Source organism: Nicotiana attenuata, chromosome 10 (genome assembly GCF_001879085.1).
Source record: "Nicotiana attenuata strain UT chromosome 10, NIATTr2, whole genome shotgun sequence".
NCBI classification, from domain to species: Eukaryota; Viridiplantae; Streptophyta; class Magnoliopsida; order Solanales; family Solanaceae; genus Nicotiana; species Nicotiana attenuata.
In genome coordinates this window covers 5,380,713-5,388,729 of record NC_031998.1, presented here as the reverse complement: position 1 = coordinate 5,388,729, position 8,017 = coordinate 5,380,713, and the positions used below count along the sequence as shown (strand labels likewise).

Sequence of the window (8,017 nt, the reverse complement as noted above, 5' to 3'; positions counted from 1 at the left end):
CCCCCCCCCCCCCCCACACACACACACACCACTCTGCTTTGAGTCAAACCCGCACGGTTTCTCCAAAAGACCTTACCCATTAAAAGTATTGAATTCCTATGTATAAGTAGATTATTTTAATTTCTATTTTCTATGTGGGACTGTGTTCACACCCCAGCATTCGACGAAGTCAATCAAATTATATGTTTTTCTTATTATGTTATTGCAGTAATGTGAAGTTCTATATCAATAAAGAACACCCAACAATGAGACCGTGATCGAAAATAGAGAATTACTCATTGAATATCTCTATGTAAACGAAATTTAATGCATGTTCTATAAACTGAATGACTTTAATTAATGTGCTATCAGATCTTATCTTATTCACGTGTATATGCTTAATAGTTGAATAAAAATCTCATCGAAATATGCCATTTAAAAAGATTTCGCTTGTGTTAATATAAACAATTTGAGTTTTTAAAACACAGAAATTATTAGTTTTGAATTCAAATCATGAAATTTTGAAATAAAAAAGTTGAATGCTACGTAAAATCGAAAAACTTATACTCCAAAAAATTGTGATCTATAAACTTCTAATAGTTTTATGCTGACATACTAATTGATTAGTAAACTTATAACTATTGACAGGAAAGGAACTAACCAAATCGTATCACACAATATACGATTTAAAGAGTTAGTTAAATAGCAATAGCGTTATTTATACCTCAATTTTAATTTCTGTTATGAAAGAATATGACATAGTTCAGTCCAGAAAAAGAAGAAATGGTGAACGTCTATTACCAAAAAGCTTATTTGCATTTTTTGGTTAAGATTAACAAAGGGTAAAAATAATCTACACCCCCAACTTTATTTTAAAAATTAAATTCCCCTCCAAACTTTAAACAATAGACATTTTCTTCCCACATCTCAATTGACTTTTTAAAAATACTTATTTCACTCTTTAAAATATCAGCATTTGTCTTCTTCTTTTTTTAAATATTTTTAATATCATGCTTTTTTTTAGTCTAAGTTACAGACTTATCTATAAAGCAAATAATATTATATCCAAAACGAAAATAAGTATTAGTCCAATCATAATGTTTTTCATGTGATAATGTGATTCAACCAAGTGAAACAATCCTAGATCTTAACCAACTGGGAAATAGGCTAAATTTTTTTGCATAAACGGTTCAACTAGCATAACATAATTATGTTAAATTGTTCTAACACAATTGTTTAACATATTTTCGAAACTTCATACAAAAAATGTAGCAAAAAGAAGTAAGCATTCAACAATAAAATAAAACACCATGTTGAAAATGGATTAGTGCAAATCTAACACGTATTTTTTTTTTCTTAGAGGTCTTAAGTAAATGATTTAAGTATCCACTCTACCTTTGCATTCATTTATTTATAAGCTTCTTTTTCCCTCTTAATACCAGTTGCTAGTCAGTATATTACTTTCCGAAAAATGTCAACGCTGGCACTAGTAAAAGAATCTTTAGATAACTAAAATATATAAATTCACATTTATGTTTCCTTCTTTTAAGGATTTTTACACTGTATAACCATCCACCTAAAATAATAGCCGGTATATGTATAATATATGTAAATTCATATAAAGTATCCATTTTTTGTACATAATTAGTAGTATATAATATTAACTAGCAGTTATAATTAATTTTGGCCCAAGCAACCAATTGGGTTAGCAAAACCCTTCTTTTTATGCAAGGCGCCAGGGGAATCAAGAAAGAGGAAGAAAGAAGACTTCAACAGTTTAATATTTTATTTGTATTCTGCTTAAGCTATTCACAAACAAGGTCCACTCTTATAATTCACAAAGTTTTTAACAGTCCTCACTCATTTTCAAGATTGAAGAACACAAGCAAGAAGCTCTCAAAAGCAACATATATTATTGTCCTGAGTTGCTTGGAGGCTTTTCCTTTGGATGCTTAGAGCCATAGTGGTCCACAAGTTGATTTTGATTTGCTAGCTGCGCCTGAAAATTAAACAAAATAATTTTTAAAAGAAAATAGTTGAGACAAAAATGCACAAAAATGAAATTCTAAAACCAGTACTGTGGACTTCATCACTAAAACATAAGAACAACACGCGATCTCAACGTGCCTTGAGAAATGCTGCTACATTTTAGTTTCCAACCTCAGTAAGAAAGTAAGTACACATTTGATGATCATGTAACACAGAACTAGTAATACTAACAAAGTACTGTGTTAGTATAAACCCGTGTTATCTAATTGTTTATGGAAGAAATGGCTCATCAAAAAATACGGATATCAATTTTTCTTCAACTCCTTTCTCAGTCTAGATATAATGGAATTTTCAAGGTTGAGCCTAATAAAACATGTAAAAGGGTAAATATTTGGTCAAGTTACCGGGGTAACATTTACCTGAGTAAGCTTCTTGAGCCACTGCTGAGATCAGGTTTTTCTAGTAATGTATATTGGACATGACTTAGCATGAACAAAAATATCCACAGGAAATTACATGAAACTCAAATCTCTCTCTGGCCACTGCTCAAAAAGAGAACCAATCACTGTGAAGACAAGTTAATCTTCTAAAGATAAATGGCCTAAGGGAAAGAAAGCCGAGTATGTTTGTTCCTGGGTGAGAGTAGTTAGATTCAACAGTTTCTTACCGACAGTGGCGGAGCCATCTTAGACTAAGGGTGTCAATTGACACCCCTTCGCCCCATAATTATATTGTGTAGCTAGCTTCCTCTGGTTTATTTTTTAATATTTTGACACCTTTTAATGAAATTCCTGGCTCTGCCTAATCCAACTTCCTCTTAATATTGAAAGAGGCATCCTACCCTGATTAAAAATAGATTCTATTTCCTAGCAAAAAAGAAAATCCAAGAGAGGAGGAAAAACAATTTAACAGAAGGGTGCATATTCCAACAGAAGGGTAAAAAAGTAAACTGTCTAAAATTTTGTAGCAAGGCCTGCACCTCAGATTTTGTAGCAAGGCCTGCACCTCAGAAAAACATGATAACAGAAGGGTGCAGATTCCAACTTTTTAGTAGAATGTCAACTTAAGCATATTCTAACTTGCCAAATGGTATGAAACAAGATCATTTAGAACAGGTAAATACCCAGGTATACATTGGCTAAGACTATATTTTTCTTTCGTGGCACATCTCAGTCAAAAGCTACTAATCTCAAAGCATGTCTTTTTTATAACCGCGGAGCCCAAGACAGTTTGCGCGCACCTCTAATAATTCCACGAGATACCTACCACCTCTCACCAGCAACAAGTACCGGGTAATTCTGTCCACCAAGGCTTGAACAAATGGAAGAAATCACCTAGTGTTTTTGCCTCAGTGGAATTTGAACCTGAGACCTCATGGTTTTCTCACCCTTGAATTCCCTTAAAGTATATCTGGTAGGATATACTTTATTTCATTTCATCTCAAGCAAGATTTATGGATATTCATTTGAATATCAACCACCACTAGGCACATTTCTAGTGGTTTCGTTTGTTTCACTGATGACATTTTATTTTGGGTTAAGTATATGTTGATGACTTATCTATGACTTATTGGAAAATCCAAAAGATACATTAAAACCTAAAAGATAGATTGACAAAAATACTCGTAACATCAAAACACATGAACCTAACAGCTACCCCACATTTGTAATATTCTTCCAATTTTCTAGATAATATCTGCATTAACTTTAACAAGTTATTCCTAAAAATATAGACAAGATGAAAGACGAATAACGTCAAGTTGACAACACCACCACAAGCTATTAACAAAAAACTACAAAAGGCAAAACATGAAACATCTTTAGATAATTATGCATAATAAAAGCAAACTCGGGTGTCCCCAAGAGATGGTTGAATGGTTGGGACGTCTATAAAAACCTACAGATACCATGTTTGAATCCCATTAGAACACCCAACTCAAACCCATCTATCCCAACCTTAGTGGGCAATTTACCTGGCACTTATAATGTAACAGATTGGTTCGAACACCATCATTATTGTCTCAAACAACATGAGTATGGTCCCAGTTGTCTACACGATCTTAAGAAAGTACCAACTAGTAATGGGGAGGACTTCCGCCCTTAGCTGAAGATACTTTAACAAGGATCTTGATTTCCTCTACCATTTGTCATCACAGGTACTAATTAATGACATGACAGAAGAAGAGAAGAACAAGGGCAAAACACTCTTAGCAGTCTATATTAAACAAACTGCATAATAAAACAAGCTCAATTCAGTCTATATTAGACAATCAATTCATTAAATATTTAATAACAATTCAAATTTTAAAATATTTTTTTGAAACGTTAATAGTGCTTTTTTTAATAAAAAAAAAAGGACTCCTTAACACTAAAATATTTAGAAAAGGAAAATATTAAACTGTTAATATTATTTTTTGTGGCTATACATCTCAAGAGTAAAAAATGCAATTAGACTTGTGCGTCAGACAAAGTCAAGTGAGGGTATTTTGTAAAGAAGAAAAACTAGAAGGCCCCAAAATCTTTGATTACTCCACAAATTTATTTTCACACTTCTCTTTCTTTCTTCTTCTTTAACTCCATGTTTTGAATAATTAAACTTTTCTAGACTTTTCTTCATAAGAAGGAATTATGGCAAGAGATAGTTGCTTACACTTCGGCGGTGCCAGTGACAGATTGCCACCATGCAACGCAGTGACAACTTATAATTATTTCATTACTATAGAGTAATGTCTTTTCACTTTATATTCATTTATATAGCTTCTTGATTCGTAATCAGGAATATAGGTCAAAAAAAGAGTTATCCTCAACTTTAGTTTTGAAAAGGGGTGTAGCGATAGAAAGTTTTGAATCAATAATTCCTCAAAAGTCATTGCTAGTACATTTAATACAGTTACTGCCATACCTTAGGCCTCAATTAGCAGTCGTAAGGACGACATGTCTTCATCCCGAAATAAGTAGGGCGACTGCGGTACCAATCAAAAAGACAGTCGTCGCTACTGGACGGCGAAATGGATTTTGGAATAATGATCAGTCTCAACTCAGGAGGGTTCTCAGTTTGAATTCTATGTTCAAAGGATAAAAAAAGGCGATCTCGCATTTTATTAAGAGAATTTTAGTTGATTTTAAAGTCCTAAATATTAGAAAGAAATGGGACAAATGACTTTGAGAGTAAAGACCAACAACTTAAACCACTACTACACAGAACTGAATCCAGCAAAATCCATAAAATAAGAAATGCTAATGACAGAATCTCCTTTAAGACAATAAAACATATTCTAAAAACATCTAAACTTAAAACAACATTTAGCTCTTTTCTTCTTTGAAAGCATTTTTTCTTCCTTCAAGACTTGTTATTCTCCATCTAGGTCTATACAAATTAGTCAAAGAAGAAATATGCTCAGCAGTCAACACATCCCCAAATGGATGGCTAAGTGGTTGAAGCATAAGAGTAAAACCAGGAAATTCAGGTTCAAATCCTAGCTACAACTTACGTAGCACCTCGTAGAATTTTGCTAACATTAAACTCAACTTAATGTTTGAGTGGCTCTCCTATTTTGATGAGTTACAGATTGAGAAATGAATTTTTAATATAATGAGAGGAGCTACCGGATCCATTTTTCATGACCAATAGGATTGGAGTTCTTATAACAGGTTAAGTAAATAGATGTCGTTTTATAGGACGGAATGTTTCAACCGTCCTTGAATTCCTTAGAGTTGTCCCACTTATCCTTCTCTATATAATACATTAAGTAACAATTACAAAGTCAAGTAAAGGATAGTAGGCCATCAATATATTCATATATGCTTGTTGTACGTTTTTTAGACAAAGACCAAGCAAGCTTGGAATTTTCTTTCTTTATGGACACTAAATAGAGCTCCTTTCCAAGCCATCACTTATATACTCCTTCAGACTTTGACCAATAATTTATATATGCCCATTATAATTAGTATTTTGTAGACTCATGGTTGCCACATAAGAAAAATTGAGCATATGTTGTGTTCAAAACTCTTTGACCAAGGCAAAAGTTTAGTTGTTCTTTTCCACTCAAAGAGATCTTTTAAGACAACCTTAGGTCTAGCAGACTCGCCATTATGGGCTTGTCCCGTGAATTCAATATATCTGCAATTAATATTTAATCCCTTTTGAACCTCAATTTCTTCCTCGGACAAAGCTTCAGTACAGTGTTTGTATTTATCCTTGACTCGGCGCAAAAAAGTGTCATTTATCACTACTATTTGACCTCTTAAGCCCAAGCTTAAAATGACCTATAGGTACTTATTATCTCAGTGTTCCATTCCTCAATTGGTGTATCCATATACACATATATACATATACCATTAAAATAATAATCACCACCTTCATGTGGGTTCCTCGCATCCTGGGAGTACCTTAAACTCGTCATTAGGCACAATTAGCCCAAATACATATTTAAAAGCTATGGAGCTTTACAGAATGAGCCTATCTCTTTCATCATTGGTGGACAAGTTTACCATACACCTGTGTCTATCCATCAAGGCAGTGACGGAGCTTGGGTTCAATTGAATCCGCTTCACCCAAAAATTACACTGCGCAAAAAGGATAAAACCCATTTTTTTTTGTATACATAAAAACCATTAAATCCCCTTGACATAGGTTCATATCTTAGATCTTATGTTTAATACATCTTTTTTTGAATTCCCTTTACTAAATTCCTAGCTTTGTTACTGCATAAAGGTGCACACGTTACAAATAAAAAAGAAAACTCAACACCAATTTAATTAGGAGATTTTCAGATTAATCATGAATCCCTTCATACCCCCACCCCACCCCCAACCCCACCCCACCCCAAAACACACACACACACACAAAAAAAAACAATTAAAGAAGAGCATTTAAAATTAGGGCTATCACAACCTGGTTTAATCATTTTATTTAAGAAAGTGGGATTAACACATTAAAATCTACTGATTTAGACAGAAGAACATAAAAACCCAAAAGGAATATTGAAGGAAAAATGAAAAACATAGAGGTAAAGATAGAAAGTTTACTTTACAAACGGGGCATACGACTTTGAGACCAACAGCTCGGGCCTCAAGTTGAGACCCTTTTGATTTCTGATTCTTCTCCGCATTTTTTTTCTGGGCTTCGATCTTCTGCTTCCCCCTTGTCATCTCTCTTTCTCTCTCTTCTTCTCTCTCTCAAAAACACTGGCACGATCACAACTCTCCGTCTGCTGTTGTGAAAATCGAGAGAAACGTATTTATTTTGAATTTATTTGTGGAGCATTTTTAAATATTCTTTTTTAATAATATGGGTGAAAGGAAACATTTAAAAAAAATTAAAAAATTGTTCACTCATGGATATTTGACCGAGACAATAGGTATTAATAGTTAGGTGTGACCGGTTGTTTTTAGAAATTTATATACTATAGTTATTGTATTATGTATAATTAAAATTAAGCTTTTTATAACATTTATGGTCATTTCGATTTTTCTTTAATATCAATATATTTTAATTAAATTTTGATATTTTCTAAAATCACGTAAAATCACACTATTATTAGATGTCTTATTTGATATGTAAAATAATAGTAACAAATTTTAGTGGTTTGGATCGGTTTGTACCTAAAGAAAATCGAACCAACTAAGTTGAATTTTAATAAAAATAAAAAGATTTAAGACGAATCAAATTATTTTAACTAATGGTTTTCGAATAACTAATATGCTCAAAAAAAAAGGAAATCAACTATTTTAACAAAACAGTAGTAGAGGTGCATGGACCAGATTAGTTCGGTTTTTATCAAAATCAAATCAAATCAACGATAAGGGTGTTTGGCTAAGCTTATAAGCTGGTCAAACTAGCTTATAAGCACTTTCAGCTTATCTACGCGTTTGGTAAAGTTAAAAGTGTTTATAAGCCAAGTGCTTATAAGTTAAAAATAAGCCAAAAGTCATAAGTTGGTCACCCCAACTTATGAATTTTTAGCTTATAAGTACTTTAAGTTTGACCAAGATTTTTATGCCCTTATAAGTGTAAACAGTTCTAAGGTTATTTAAGTCATTTAAACCAA

At 32.8% G+C, this 8,017-nt stretch overlaps 1 long non-coding RNA gene across 1 annotated transcript; it reads right to left on the bottom strand.

Annotated features, from left to right (window-relative positions):
• Positions 1,736–7,276, bottom strand: LOC109232946. Its single transcript, XR_002069018.1, has 2 exons — positions 6,996–7,276; positions 1,736–1,978 (listed from the first exon to the last, which is right to left on the bottom strand). It is a non-coding gene; the product is annotated as an uncharacterized LOC109232946 (long non-coding RNA).